The sequence below is a fragment of the Ostrea edulis genome, chromosome 9, assembly GCF_947568905.1.
Source record: "Ostrea edulis chromosome 9, xbOstEdul1.1, whole genome shotgun sequence".
Classification (NCBI taxonomy): domain Eukaryota; kingdom Metazoa; phylum Mollusca; class Bivalvia; order Ostreida; family Ostreidae; genus Ostrea; species Ostrea edulis.
Genome location: NC_079172.1, coordinates 40410602 through 40425745, shown reverse-complemented (window position 1 = coordinate 40425745; position 15144 = coordinate 40410602). Strand labels below are relative to the sequence as shown.

The 15144-nt window shown below is 34.5% G+C and overlaps 2 long non-coding RNA genes across 2 annotated transcripts; one reads left to right on the top strand and one right to left on the bottom strand.

The window, feature by feature from the left end:
- Positions 1 to 3621: 3621 nt before the first annotated feature.
- LOC130050141 (uncharacterized) lies at positions 3622 to 14142 on the bottom strand. The gene is made up of 2 exons (XR_008798558.1): positions 14044 to 14142; positions 3622 to 4945 (listed from the first exon to the last, which is right to left on the bottom strand). It is a non-coding gene; the product is annotated as an uncharacterized LOC130050141 (long non-coding RNA).
- LOC125658957 (uncharacterized) lies at positions 9920 to 13335 on the top strand. Its single transcript, XR_007363858.2, has 4 exons — positions 9920 to 10408; positions 11694 to 11862; positions 12154 to 12334; positions 12630 to 13335. It is a non-coding gene; the product is annotated as an uncharacterized LOC125658957 (long non-coding RNA).
- Positions 14143 to 15144: the final 1002 nt, after the last annotated feature.

The following is a 15144-nucleotide window of genomic DNA, read 5'->3' as shown; positions in this document are numbered from 1 at the left end:
TTCCCAACATCAACAGCTGCCTCTCCTCCCAAAATTGTCCGCTGCTAAACTTTATACAGTAACAGGATAAAACATTATTAGTCGAAATTTTGCACCGGAAACAAAAGGAAGATTTTAACAAAATCAAACAATTAAAGCATGTTCTACTTTGATAATAATTGTTGGTAATATTTACAAGTGAATATCGGTAAAGTATTACGGTCTTTATATTCAATTAATGACACATGTGTACTTTATTCAGACAACTGTTACGTCACAATTGAATATGCACGTAAAAAGACATTTAGTCATAGGATTTGCGTACCCGAAAACGATGACGTAAGCAAACCCGCAACCTACGTTAAGGTAAAGTTTTCATATATTTTACTCTATGATATTTTAAAAGAAAACAAATCTTAATGTATTACATGTAAAGAAATCGCCGGTTCATATACATTAATTACACTAAACACGATATTTATGAAATGGATATTTTTTTCTTATTTTCAAGCAAAAGATCTGGCTTATAGACTATGTGTAACGACTTTGGTTTGTATCAGACGGTGTCCTTAAGTCATTGACAGAATGCGGAAAATATTAAGATTGATTTGGAAATCTGATATCAAGTCAAAACACCTTATCTACATGTATATTACAACTTCATATGGATTTACTGTATAACGCATGCAAGGGGAATATCTAGGCATTTTTGTCATCTTCGCTAGCCAAGATTATTCGTCCACGAAGGCACAGTTGACCCCAAACCCGTGGCTAGCGGAGACGAGATGAATTTTACCCCCATAGTATGTTTTAACGGACCAAAACCTAGTACGTTTGTTTTACAACTTTCATTCAGAAGATGGGCAAGTGTGTGAGTCACTGAATAAACGAGAAAAAGTCTGCATTTTATATCAATCGTTTTCAATTGTATACTTTGTGATATTTCAAGACCACATGTAAACATGTATATAATAGCAGATCTTAATCACCTATTCCTAATTACAATGGAAACCACACGTTAAAAAATCCCACTGCTTATGGTACACATTTCTTTGAGCTGCTCTTCATCAAATTGAAATTACTGGCATGTGATTGTCGTTGTTCATGAACCTTTTATTTGGTAAACTTGTGCTGCACGAGCCGTGAAAAAAATGTACCGACGGGTGGTAGGAACAACAGAGGTGTTTATATACAGGATGTCGAGAATTTGGGTGTTTCAGAAAAAGGCGTGAGCATCTGCAGGGAAGTCTGCATACAGATATGTAGCGAAAACACCAATGTATAATTAAACAACAGTTACAAGAATTAAATGATTTATAGCTAATTTCTACATAATGAATGGGGGTCATGTTGGCCAAGCGAAACGGTTTTTTGGGTGAATCATTTCGGAAATTTTATTCTTGATATTATACATTTATTGTCTGATAGTGAGGGAGATATGAAGATTTATTCACCCAAGAAAAATTATATTCCCCTCGGGCATTGTCATCGGGGAATATTTTTCTTGGGTGAATAAATCTTCATATCTTCCGAACATTCATGCAATGAACTATTTATTATACCGAAACAAAGCAAGACTACAAAAGTGCATTTGAAATTGGAGTCGGCTTATCTATACATTATATGTAGCTGAGATCGTCCTAACAGTAACACCGCGCCGTCAACGTATTACGGTAGAAGGTATAAACAACGAAAAACAGTGATAATTATGATAACCAATTTTTGTATTTCCATTCTCCTTGAAGGCTGATTTACTTGCTTGTTTTTGTATCAACCAAAATCATGCGATTCAACGGTGTTATCAGAGACACCACATATGTTGTACCTTGCGAACTATGAAAATAGAATGATTCAGACTTATTGTGACGTCACAATACACTTTGTCTACCTTGACGTTAAATTTATGAAAAATGCACGAGACTGTCCAAGGGGTAAATATTATGAGGAGGTATGATGTTTGAGAGGGAGATATGCAAACTCCCCGTCGAGGCCTCATTACGTGAGCAAACGAACTCTGGTTGAAGTTTGGGAAATATGAAGTTTTATCATCCCTGGCACGTAACTGTCTAAACCAATCAGATTACGCGTTGCATAGAATTCTCGTACTGAGGTATAATAATATACATTTATTGCATGGTAGTGAGGGAGATATGAAGATTTATTTACGCAAGAAAAATCATATTGAATATGATTTTTCTTGGGTGAATAAATCTTCATATCTCCTTCACTATTATGCAATAAATTGTTTATTATACCGAAACAAAGCAAGACTACAAAAATGCATTTGAAATTGGAGTCCGCTCATCTATACATTGTATGTAGCTGATATATCGCCCTAACGGTAACACCGCATCGTTAACGTATTAGAAAGTACAAACATCGAAATATAGTGATATGATAACCAGATTTTGTATTTCCATTCTCGTTGAATGCTGATTTACTTGCTTGTTTTTTGTATCAACCCAAATCATGCGATTTTAAAACTGTATATCAGAGACCCGCATATTTTGTGCCTTACGAACTATGAATGTAGAATGACTCGGACTTATTGTGACGTCATAATACACTTCGTCTACTTTGACGTTAAATTTATGGAAAATGCACGAATCTGCCCAAGGGGAAATATGATATGGAAATATGATGTTTAAAAGTTTGGTCATCCCTGGCCCCTGACTGACTGGACTAATCAGATTACCCGTTGCATAGAATTCTCATACTGAGGTATAATAATGCTATTTATTTCATTTCTTTGTTTTATCATACAGAGGAGCACGGTGGTATCGACGGAGGCCCAGGTGACATCCACGGAAATCCTCCGTGGACTTCAATGTCTAGCTCGCTCGAAAAAAATAGGACTTCAAAGGTGCCGACAATTCTAAAGGTCCACCGTGTATTGGGCAATTTTTTCCACCGTGTTGTGTGGAACACGTATAAAACTCGTGTCGTATACTGTATGTAGTGGCACAGTACGTTTGAAGTTTCTCCTTCACAACTGTAAATATTTTTATGAGGAGCAAAGATAGAGGATTATAAGAACACTTATTGGATCCGGCAATGTATCTTTGTAAGGTTTTTATGAAGTTTAGGAATCCAGTATAGGTACGGCAACTGTTATTTATCCGACCCATTGACTGGGATATCAAATATGTCTAAATATGAAGCATGGTTTTGAAGAATTTCATCCTTTGAAAGGGCAGTTGGAGTATAAGTACGATTACCAAAAGTGGAATTAATGCCAAGTTCGTGTAAAACACAGTTGTAATAATGAGCCTTACAAAAAAGACAATTTTGTTATAAGCTTTGTCAGCTGGAACCAAAACATATTCCTCATGTAACCTATCTAATTCTTTTATCACTTTTGGTTTACTAAACACAGAATGATAGGTGGTACATACTTTTGTTTTGATGTGTCCAATACGGGATTTTGATATTCCTCTTAACCTTTTAATCCATTTTGACAATGTATCTAGTTCTTTTTCATATTTAGTATATCGTGTGGCATAACCTTCGACGGAAATGATGCGAAAAGACAATTCTAGAGAGTTACATTCAAATGATAAACAGGTCACTTATTTACATCTGTACGCTCCCAAATACTATTCTCAAAGTAGAACATCATGAATTTCCATAGGCTTAAACTAGGTTTTATTTGTCAATAAATAAATCTAGTATACCTGTACTACACAGCAATATTTATTCAATCAATATGATTATCAAGAATATCAAATATATATTTATAAATGCGTAGAAACTGCTTTATTCAATATTGTCTTTAATGTTGTTATAATTGTTTGTGTCTTTGATGTCTTTTCTGCCTTGGTTGTTTCGGTTCCCGATCTCTATCTCCATCGTCTTTAAATTCGTCTTCTTGCAAGGGGAGACTACACTGTATGTAGTTTTGAATCACCTCAATTTTGTCACCACCATTCAAACACTTTTCTAGTGCACTCGTAGGTTATTTGTGTCAAAAAATAAATCTACTATACCTGTGCTACACAGCAATATTCATTTATAGAATCACATAATGCTATTTAAGATACAAAGTAATTGTCATTGACATCGGAGATATGTATTTTGAAATGCATAGAAACTGCTCTATTGTATGCAAGGTGAAGATAACGAACAGTGATCAATCTCATAACTCGGACCCCTGGACACACCAGAGGTGGGATCAGGTGCCTAGGAGGAGTAAGCATCCCCTGTTGACCGGTCACACCCGCCGTGAGCCCTATATCCTGATCAGGTAAACGGATTTATCCGCAGTCAAAATCAGTGTGTCAAGAACGGCTCATCTTTTATTTTATTTTGTGAGTCGTCGTTTCTGCTTTGGTCGTCGTTTCTGCTTTGGTCGTTATTTCTGCTTTGTTCATTGTTTCTGCTTTGGTCTTTGTTTCTGCTTTGGTCTTTGTTTCTGCTTTGGTCGTTGTTTCTGCTTTGTTCGTCGTCTCTGTCTTGGTCGTCTTTTCTGCTTTGGTCGTTTTTTCTGCTTTGCTAGTTGTTTTTGCTTTGTTCGTCGTCTCTGTCTTGGTCGTCGTTTCTACTTTGGTCGTTGTTTCTGCTTTGGTCGTTGTTTCTGCTTTGTTCGTCGTTTCTGTCTTGGTCGTCTTTTCTGCTTTGGTCGTCTTTTCTGCTTTGGTCGTTGTTTCGGTTCCCAATCTTTATATCCATCGTCTTTAAAATCCTCTTTTCGCAAGGGTAGACTACGATGACGTATGTATTTCCATCTCTTGGGAGTGGGATCAAATTCCTGTTGTTTTTCTCTCACATACCTAGGCATGACACCATTTCGGGCGGTTTGCTCCCTTTTAGGAAAGTAGTATGGATAATTGGAATATCAATCTTTCGGGAAAGGATCGATTTCGCTCTTGTATTTCTTGACACCACCATTAAACCACTTTTCTGGTGCACTCGTTTTCGCTTTTTGTATTTCTTCTCTGAGAGCATCCAACAACTTTTCTTCACTAACCTTAAATGAATAATAGAAAAACAATTTCAATTATCAGCACATATTTAAGTGAATACAAAAGTAGCAACTGAAATTCATTCACTCTGCTAACAAAATATTACCTTGACTTAAAAACTCGACATGAGGATAAGCAGAATACAGCACATGTGCACTGCTAGTTGATAATGCAATGATAATAGAATTCTAACATACTGTAATATACAATGTACTGTTTAGAATATCTGACAGTTATGTCGATAATCACAAATACACATTCTTAAGATGGCTAAAGTTACCAATAAGTATCCAAGTACTAGTAAATAGCTGACTACTATTAGTCTGATATTTAAAATTGGCAAAGTTAGCTACTGAAGGTTACATAACAGCAACCAGCTACCTGTACTGAAAGTGTAAAATGTTAGGTATTTGTACTTATAGTGTAAAATATTAGCTACTAATAGCTAGCTATATGTACTTATAGTGTAAAAGGTTAGCTACTAATAGCCAGCTACATGTACTAATAGTGTAAAAAGTTAGCTACTAATATCCAGCTACATATACTTAAAGTGTAGAAAATAAGCTGCTAATAGTCGATTACATGTACTTAAAGTGTAAAAAGTTAGCTAGTAATAGCATCTACTTGTACTTAAAGTGTAAAAAGATACCTGCTAATAGTCGGCTTCACGTACTTAAAGTGTAACACGTTTGCTAGTAATAGCAGCTACTTGTACTTAAAGTGTAAAAAGTTAGCTACAAATATCCAGGTACATGTACTTAAAGTGTAAAAAGTTTGCAACCAATAGACCGCTACATGTACATGAAAGGTGACGATAACGAACAGTGATCAATCTCATAACACATACACTCTTAACACCTATAAGCAATACAAAATAGAGTCCGGCAAACACGGAACCCTAAATATACCCGAGGTGGGATCAGGTGCTACTAATAGCTAGCTACATGTACTTAAAGTGTAAAAAGTTAGCTACTAATCGCCAGTTATATGAACTAAAATGAATGAAGGCTTTAAAACCTTATATCTAGTTTCAATAAACAAGGTGAAGATAACGAACTGTGATCAATCTCATAACTCCAATAAGCAATACGAAATAGACAACTGGGCAAACACAGACCCCTGTACACGCCAGAGGTGAGATCAGGTGCCAAGGAGGAGTAGGCATCCCCTGTTGACCGGTCACACCCGCCGTGAGCCCTATATCCTGATCAGTTAAGCGAAGTTATCCGCAGTCAAAATCAGTGTGCCAAGAACGGCTTAACAATCGGTATGAAACACGCAGACAGCATTTGACCCAATGATAGGTTGTATTGACAAACTAGATCGTTATAACTACCATAGAATTTGCGAAATGCTTACTTCAATCGAGACTGTTGAAACCCCTGTACCATCAACTTGTTTGTCAGGAGCTTACTTCCATTTAAAAACTGACTATACGCAGAACACTCTCTTGCATATCGAATCAGTTGAGATATATAAACACCATATGGAAGTGATAATGGAATATTACTACATAAATATGGGAAGTTGACGATGGAGAAGCTGAAATCATCCCGTTTGTCATACAGTTGGGTTGTCAGTTTGCCGTTAATGTCTACTTTCAATAAAAGTGACTGGGTTTGAATTCAATTATCTCTTAAGTTTTTCTTACAAACCTTAAGTAGCTGCATGTTTTCATTATATATATATGATTAATTCCGAGTTATAACAATTATACGGAGTGATTTTAATAATTGAAAATGCCATTAGTCTTCACGTACCATCCTTAAAGGAAGTGAACATGAAAATGTGACAAAGGTTTTAGATTTGTCATTTTGATGTATATAATGAATTCTAAAAATCACTAAGATGTAGCTTTCTTCAGTAGGGAGATATTTTAAGATTAACTAATCTTTTCAATCCTTTGGAGCTGCCATTTTTGAAAAAAATATTACCTCCCTGTTGGGTTATCTCTTAGCATCCACTAGAGGGCAGCACTGATGCTGACATCAGTAGGACACATTGTGTGTATTTTCGGCACATTGTAAGCATCAACGTTAAAATGTCATCAGCAGAGAGTGAATTAGATATGGGATATCAGGTTGAACCTGATGTTACAGAGGAAGAAATTGTTTCTCAGAATAATGCTTCTTCACCAGCAGTTGATTTTAATGAGAGAGGAATTTTCCTTGATTGATGTGCTTATGGAAATTGTACAATGTAACTATGTACATTCAAGGGGTGTCTTTGTTGTCATGAGTTAGAATATTCTGTGTCATCTAGATTGCATAAATATACACCAAAAGTGCAGTTCTCTACACCCATATTTTAACACTGTGTGTCGAAGTCCTGTTATAATTGATACAGCTTACATTTAGCCATGAATTTAATACATATCCAGAGAGGGGTCTCAGAGGACCTGGATAACAACTTAATAAACAAGTAAGAAAAACACGAAAATGAAAAATACCATCTGTATTCACATGTATTAAAATCTTAACACAACATGGCATTTGTGTGTAAACATTTCCAACACATGTGATAGAATACAGTAACAATTCTGTTGCAGACATGCTATCAAGATTTATGGCCTACAGACAGTTTATTAACTAGGTCAAACGCAGTCGGCCTCTTGGGGGAAAAATCAGAGTCGTTTTACCCTCATTTAATTGTTGTGACATAAATTAAGGGATCATTTCCTAAAGAGCAATGCAATTATGTAGGATTTCTTTAAAAAACATCAGACTCTGATACAGATTCTAAAAATTAGTAAATAAGCATTTTTTAATGTCAATAAAGAATATAATTGTAAATTGAATCTCCAAAATTTATCTGTGGTCCATGTACATAAATTGTTATAAAGTATATAAGTTACATGCCTATGTTGCAATACTTTTATGACACAGTCACCTTAATATTTAAAATCTAATGAAATTAGTTGATATGGAAACTTGAAACATACAGTGTACTGAGTAAGTTCAGAAGTTGGAGGAGCTGGAGATATTTTGTGGGAGTGTTTTCTTCTTTTTCTTAATGCATTGTAATTAGATTTGATTTCAATTCTTTTTGCTCCAAAACCTTATCCATCAATTGTAATATGAATCCATAAACTTTTTCTACTGTATAACAGTGACCCAGTCAACAGCAATGTGTCTCATCTACGTCAGAGCACAGATGCATACTGGGAAATAATGGATGACCTCCATAAACCTTTAACTTAGAGTTTTAAATTGATCAAATCTCGTAATAGAAACAAGCAAATTAGATTTAGGCCACACTATTCAGTTTCAGGAGGTCTTTTAAGTTTATTATGCAACAAATATTTTTTTCATGTTCAGTTCCTTTAAATAATCTATTATTTATACATTATGAAGTTTCAAGTTTTTGTTGAAACTATTGAGTAGCTGCGTCTTTGCGTTTATTAAATGATTAAGTCCTGGTTGTAGAAATGGCAACGAGTGATTCTAATATCTCAATATGAAATCAGTTTTCACACATCACTATTAAGGAAGTCAACTACATATGTATACAATATGTTTTGATGAAAATATATTTTCATTTCAAATTTATTTCAAAATCTTAAGCGTTTGCATTAGATGCTCGTTTAGGTAAGATATTTTAGCATCTGAATATGCTGTCATGCTAAAGAAAATCATCTACTTAAACATACAATATAACGTTTTACATGAAAACCTTAACGATCACACCAATCTTCAGAAATCATGCAGAAGAAAGTCAGCTATGCATATGTTTTGAGTATAGGAGTAACGAGATCTGTTCTTATCTTGTATTAAGATGGTCAACATATTTTGGCTAAATTAAATGAGAACTATTTTTAATGTTTAACATTAAACATGTTAAATATTGTTAAGAAAAACGGTGAATCATCTGAATATGTCATCATATTACATACATCATGCCAAAGGAAATCTATTATGTAAGTAATTTGATGGAGAGTTCCCTTGAATATCACGTATTTAATGAAAACTTGAACGAAATACGTGTTTCTATACAATGTGTAACTGAGCCAGGGCTATACACCGAAGATTTTGTTATCTCATCATCGCATCAATCTTTAGAAAAGGAAATCAGCTATGCATATATTTTGATGGAATGTATCGAATTTGTTAACAGACATAAACAACATATCCAGGTGATAATGGAACATTGCAACATAGATATCGGAAGTTGACAATGGAGAAGTTGAAGTCATCCCATTTGTCATAAAGTTGATTATTTCATAAAAATCAATTGTATTGTATTGTATCTTGTTTAACCCCTTCTCTACCGTACCGGTCAATTTGACCGGTGGCGCGTAAAAACGGGACAGCGCAAAAGGAGTGCCTCTAAATCTTTCAAACTACGGTCATAAGATATATGATCTATATATCATATTTTTGGAAATTTTCTATATTTTTTAACTATGTAAAAATCAGTTAAGTAAATAAAGCTATTAAATTAATAAAAGCATTTAAAGCGAAAGATGGCTTCGTCTAAATATGACGCAACGCTTTGTCACAAGGCCATTTTCCCCCTCGATACGATTTTTTTAATCTCCCGTATGAATGCACTATTTTTAATATTTTTGAAAAGCATATATTCCCTGCTTTCAGAACATATAAAAATTATTTCTAATGCCTGGCAAAGTTATAAGAAAATAGCTATTTTTTGCACATGTACGCTTTCTTACAATTTTATTTCTCAATGTTTAAACAGATCGGCGATTTACCAATATTCATATATGGAAATAGGGAAAAGTAAATAAGCCTGTAAAAGTACAGAAAATTTTCTTTTTGATGGGCCCTTATTCGTGTTGTAATTCTTGTTAGTTTTTATATTACGATAAAATGAAATTGGGACATGCTGCGCGGTTTTCTTTAAAATTAGCGATAAAACGTCGGTGCTGAAAGCGATCGATGCGCATCGCACAATAAAGTAGTGAAAACTATTTGTATTGTCCTCTGTTGGTAATATGAATACTTTTTGATGCACTAAAACAATATACATATATGTATGAAATAATCAGCCAGGTATTCTCTGCTTTAAAAAAAAAAGAAGTATAAAAACCATTATTGGTAAATAACAGTTACACCACCTACTTGTATTGTAACTTCATAAAACACCTAATGAGAATGTTACATCGGTAGAGTGAATAAAAAAAATACTTCAAATTCAGATATAAACGTTATGTAATATTTATTCGGTATAGAAATAATTTTTTCTGCCAAACAAAGAAAACAAAAAGACCAGTCTGCATATTGTATATATAATACTTTTTCCCCCGTGATCCGGATCGCGGCCGCGGGGTTTTCTGAAAGTGTCCACGGGCAACACACGTGTTTCCGTTTTAACGAAAACAATAACACAACAAACGCTTGTATTGTATTTTACATCTTGAAAACGACCTGATGTCAGATGAAGAAGTCTGAAGATACCTTGGATATCCTGTTGCAGGATGACCCAAACGATCATGCATTCGGTATAAACATGTAAGTTGATGTAGCCACATAGGCCGACTAGAAGAAAAAAACGTTCGAGGTTATGTCATGTTATGAAAAATGCACGATTAATATATTAACCGCGATTTGATGCCATAATTTGTCGTTTCATGAAAGAAAATATTTATATTTTATGATATCTAAACCAAGTGTATAACACCCAATTGTTTATTAAGAGCTGAACATATCTGACACCAATTAATCTGTCCTGGCCCGGCATTAATCAGTCTGACCCCCACCCCACCCCCTTTTGGTATCTCCTCACCTGACGCGCGAGTGTAAGAAGAGGGTGGATTTAGTGTACGATGAAAAAAGGATGGGATGGTTTTAATCAGACTGGGCATTCATGACCATTGGTGCGGAGGCTATTTTGCAAGATTTTCTATGTTTATAATTTTTTTTTTATCTTTCTATGAAAAGAAAACACAATCTGTTAGGAAAGCATATATTGCATTATTGTATTATCGTAATAATAGAATTTATTACCGTAATTTGAGGTTTTTCTTCATATTGTAACAGAAATAGAAACAAAATGTGTGTTTGGGACAAAAGGTGTGTGCGTGGGGGGGGGGGGGGGGGGTTAACATCAATCAAAATCTGGTTATGACAGGCTATTGAAAAAGCATTTAATTATATGATCCATACATGCTGGTGTGCTATGAGCTGATGGGCATGTGCCCACTTCTTGCTTAGATTTTCTCTAATTTTGACTAAATCCACACCCCATCAGAGTACCATGCCAGGGGATTTAGACACTGTGTACAATGAAGAACCAATTCAATTCTACTTTAAATCTGGGGCCATTCAGTTTCCCTCAGAGGCACAATATTTTCGCTGGACACTGTATATTTTAACCTGAATTTCTTCAGTATTTGCTCCCATGTATATGTTGGGCATAATGCTAACACCTCCATGATGTATAGTGGGTTTTTTTCAATACGCATTCTGCTACACTCGCAAAGTATAATGAAATATTCCATTCATTTGATTTCTAACATATGTATGTAAAACTTATACGGTACCAATTTTGATGCACCAGATGCGCATTTCAACAAATAATGTCTCTTCAGTGATGCTCAACCGAAATCTTTGAAATCCGAAATAACTATGTATGTAATCCCTTACCAAATAGCACTTCAAATATAGGACATCTCTATCTTTAAATAAATATGATCAGTACTTTCGTGAGAAACTGTCCCTTACTATCATGAAGCTTATATTCTGCTTTAAAACACAAACCAATAATTCTTAATTGTATTTTTTCATCTTTAAAAAGGTTATTGACATCCCAATATTTAATGGGAAGCTTCCAGGTATCTTCCACTAGTGACAGTCTACTGGCAAATCCAGACATGCATTGGAAGTATGTTGATGTGGAGGACACAGGGACACCTGATCCAAGAACTGTGGCATTTCATTCGGAGTGACAACCTGGCATGCAGTTGGTATGACTCTTTGAGGTTGAATATAGGGTTAAATCCGTATACATTTAGTTAACATTCAAATGAATCCAGATAATACATTCACAAATGGAATCATGGCATTATGGTACACTGATATGCGTGTACCATTTTACTGTTTATCGTTGCATTACTAGATATAACATGCATACAAAAAGAGACAAAACACGGAAAATCATTATTCTGTTTCTAATTATAAGGTATGCTAAGTGTTTTAAATGCTGACAAATAAGGTATGATGGCCAATACTGATTTTATTTGCATTTTTATTTTCAGATATGGGACCTGATTATTCAGAGAATTGCAGATTTTATGAAGCTGTTTTTGACAGAAAATTTGGTTTTCTCCATCTGTGTTGCTACCAACCATTATGCTGAGATGGTCATATCTAGGGGGAAGGATTGTCATATGCTTCCCGAGGAAGTTCGAAGCCTCTCACTGAAGAGGAACTGTACAGGTATTACTAGTTTTAAAGTACCGATATTGTGACAGTGATTTCCAGTTTAAAACGAATAATAAAATGCATTTTATAAGATTACCTTTACCAAAATTAATCTGGCTGTGCATCTAACACATTTATTAAATGTGTATTACAATTACCCCAGGTAAAATTTTACAAGTAATTAAACGCATAATTTTCAGAGGGCCTTGATTATAGAAAACATTTACAGAGCCAATTGAGTATTCAAAAGCTCTGAGAATACATCAGTATATTGGGGCTAAGTATAAACAATCTTTCTTTTTTTCTTCAGATTTTTGGGCATTATCTTATACATGTCTGCTGAGACGTTCCAGTCGATAGACAGATATTGGTCAACGCATGCCCCTATCGGAACAACCTAGTATCAAGAATTATGTCTAGAAATATGTTTTAAGAGGTTGAATATAATAAGAGCAATTTTTATTAAATATAATGCAAGTACATTTAAATTTAGTGATTGAAAGTAAGTACTTGAACATTCGTATACATGTACAATGAACTTGGGGAGGAAAAACGGGCATTATTTTCGCATAGCATTTGATATTATAATGGTGTTGTTGCTTAGCAACCAAATATATTTGAATATTAAAAAAATGATTTTTTTTTTTAGATTTTAACATGAAAGATCTTTGTTTTAATGTTGCAATATTTATACTATTCAGTGGGATACAATGGCAAAACGTCATATTATTAGAAAATGATGAATATGCATATGAAGTACGAAATTTTCATTTTATGACCTTTGACCTTAATTCTCTTCATTATATTTTTTGTTAAAAACCTTTTAAAATGATTAAGATCTAGTCAAAGATTATATTTTTAAAATAATGTGACATTTACTAATCATCATGCAATGTAATTATGTTTGAATTGTGTCGAATGGATGTAGAAAGGCAAATTATGGTCAAAATTACACCATGAGTGTTGTTACTTAGCAACCAACAATATTTGTTTGTCAATAAAATTGATTAATTTGATTGTGATGTTTTTGTAGTATTTTAAGAGACATATCAGCTCATACATTTAGAATTTCCTATTTTTGACTCGAATCCAGTGAAGGGGGTCGTAATATATATATTCCAGAGAAAAAAGATTGCAAAAATGTGCACTTAAATGACCTTTGACCCCGTAGAACTCCTTGGGGTCATGGGATAACATGACAAACTTTATGAAAAAAATGTTCCCTGTCCAATTCGTAACAAAATTATATATCACATGCCTATCTAAAATCGTGATACATGCAGATGTAACTCGATTTAAAAATATTGTCATTTAGTCTTTAAAAACCTCTAAAATGTGCCGGTAGAGAAAGGGTTAATGTCTCTCTCGAGAATTTTTTACTCAGATGAACATCACCAAGACAGGTGAAGGGCCTAAAATTGAGGCCTTTGCTCGGTACTTACGGCCACTGAGCAGTGGGAGTTCTTTAGCGTGACACACCTGATGAGACAAGGAACATCTGTTTATAAGGTCATCTCCGAAGACCCGTGACATTCACACCTGATGCCGAGCGTCTAGCGATGAAACTGTCACTACCTGTTTTAACGGCTTAGGTCTGTCGCGACCGGGATTCGAACCCCGGCCTTCCGCATGCGGGGCGAATGCTCTAACCTCTAGACCACCGTGGCGGTGAATTGTAAGTAGAAAATTACCATAAACATCATGACATTCAATGACGAACTTACCGTGGATGTAAAGGCATTTCCGCAAAAAGAAGACACACTGAGAAATCATCTTGTCTCGATGATTATTCGAAGGACAATTACTTCCGCGTTCTTTGCCAGAAAGCTTCTTATATAAGCTTGGTCCTTTAAAAATTGAAAACATCACAATTAAGACGTGTTATCATTGGCAATAATCGTGATTTAACCTTTGAGGGCGGAATAACCTTTTAGTTTTCATTTAGACAATTCTACTTTGTTTTCGGTTATAAGAGGTCACAGAAAGTGAAAAAATCCTCCCTACTGGATACCTGGTAATGCACGTCGTTACCAACAATATTGTATAGTCACAACAATGTTATTACAGATTTTAAAATGCCTACTAAGGTTACTTTAAGGAATATGCGAGAATACAAAATATAGGAATATTTTAATTTAACGTACGAAGTTTGTGAGAGTAGTTTTGAAAGATGGAATTTACATCTATTTTCCTTTCTTATGTTATTCAAACTATTGAAAACATCAACATCCATTTTTTCACTCACCGACTGCAATTGTCAAAATGAAATATCCATACTGTCGTTATTCCAACAATGAAATGTTGTTTTGTTGGTAATAGACCAGACATTCGTTTGTTCAACAATACTAATTTCTGTTATCTTCACTGAAATTGGTTGTATTTTGCTTTTGACAATTAGAAAAATGATAGCCAATTTAGCTGATTTATCTTACACACGTGACGTGAAGGAATGTAATTTTAAGTTGAGAGAAATGTGTCCCCATTGATTTATGTACGAGATAAGGTAAATATTGTATGACAAGGGTAACTAAAGTGTAGTGTTGATCGAAAAATGTCAATAATTGTTTCATTATTTGACTGAATGATTTTAACATGGAAACTAGCTACTAAACTACAAAACAATACCTGGTCGGCTATCTTTTTATAAAGCAATAAACTCAAAGTCGTAAGTAATTAAAGACGCGAGTGTTTGCTTTTTGGATGATTATGTAATTTTAAAAGAAATCAAAACTAGCTAGAAAAACGGATAGACGATAACAAACAATACCAAACTTTAAATTGGATTTGATATTGCCAAAATTCAACATCATGAGAGAAGTCCCCCT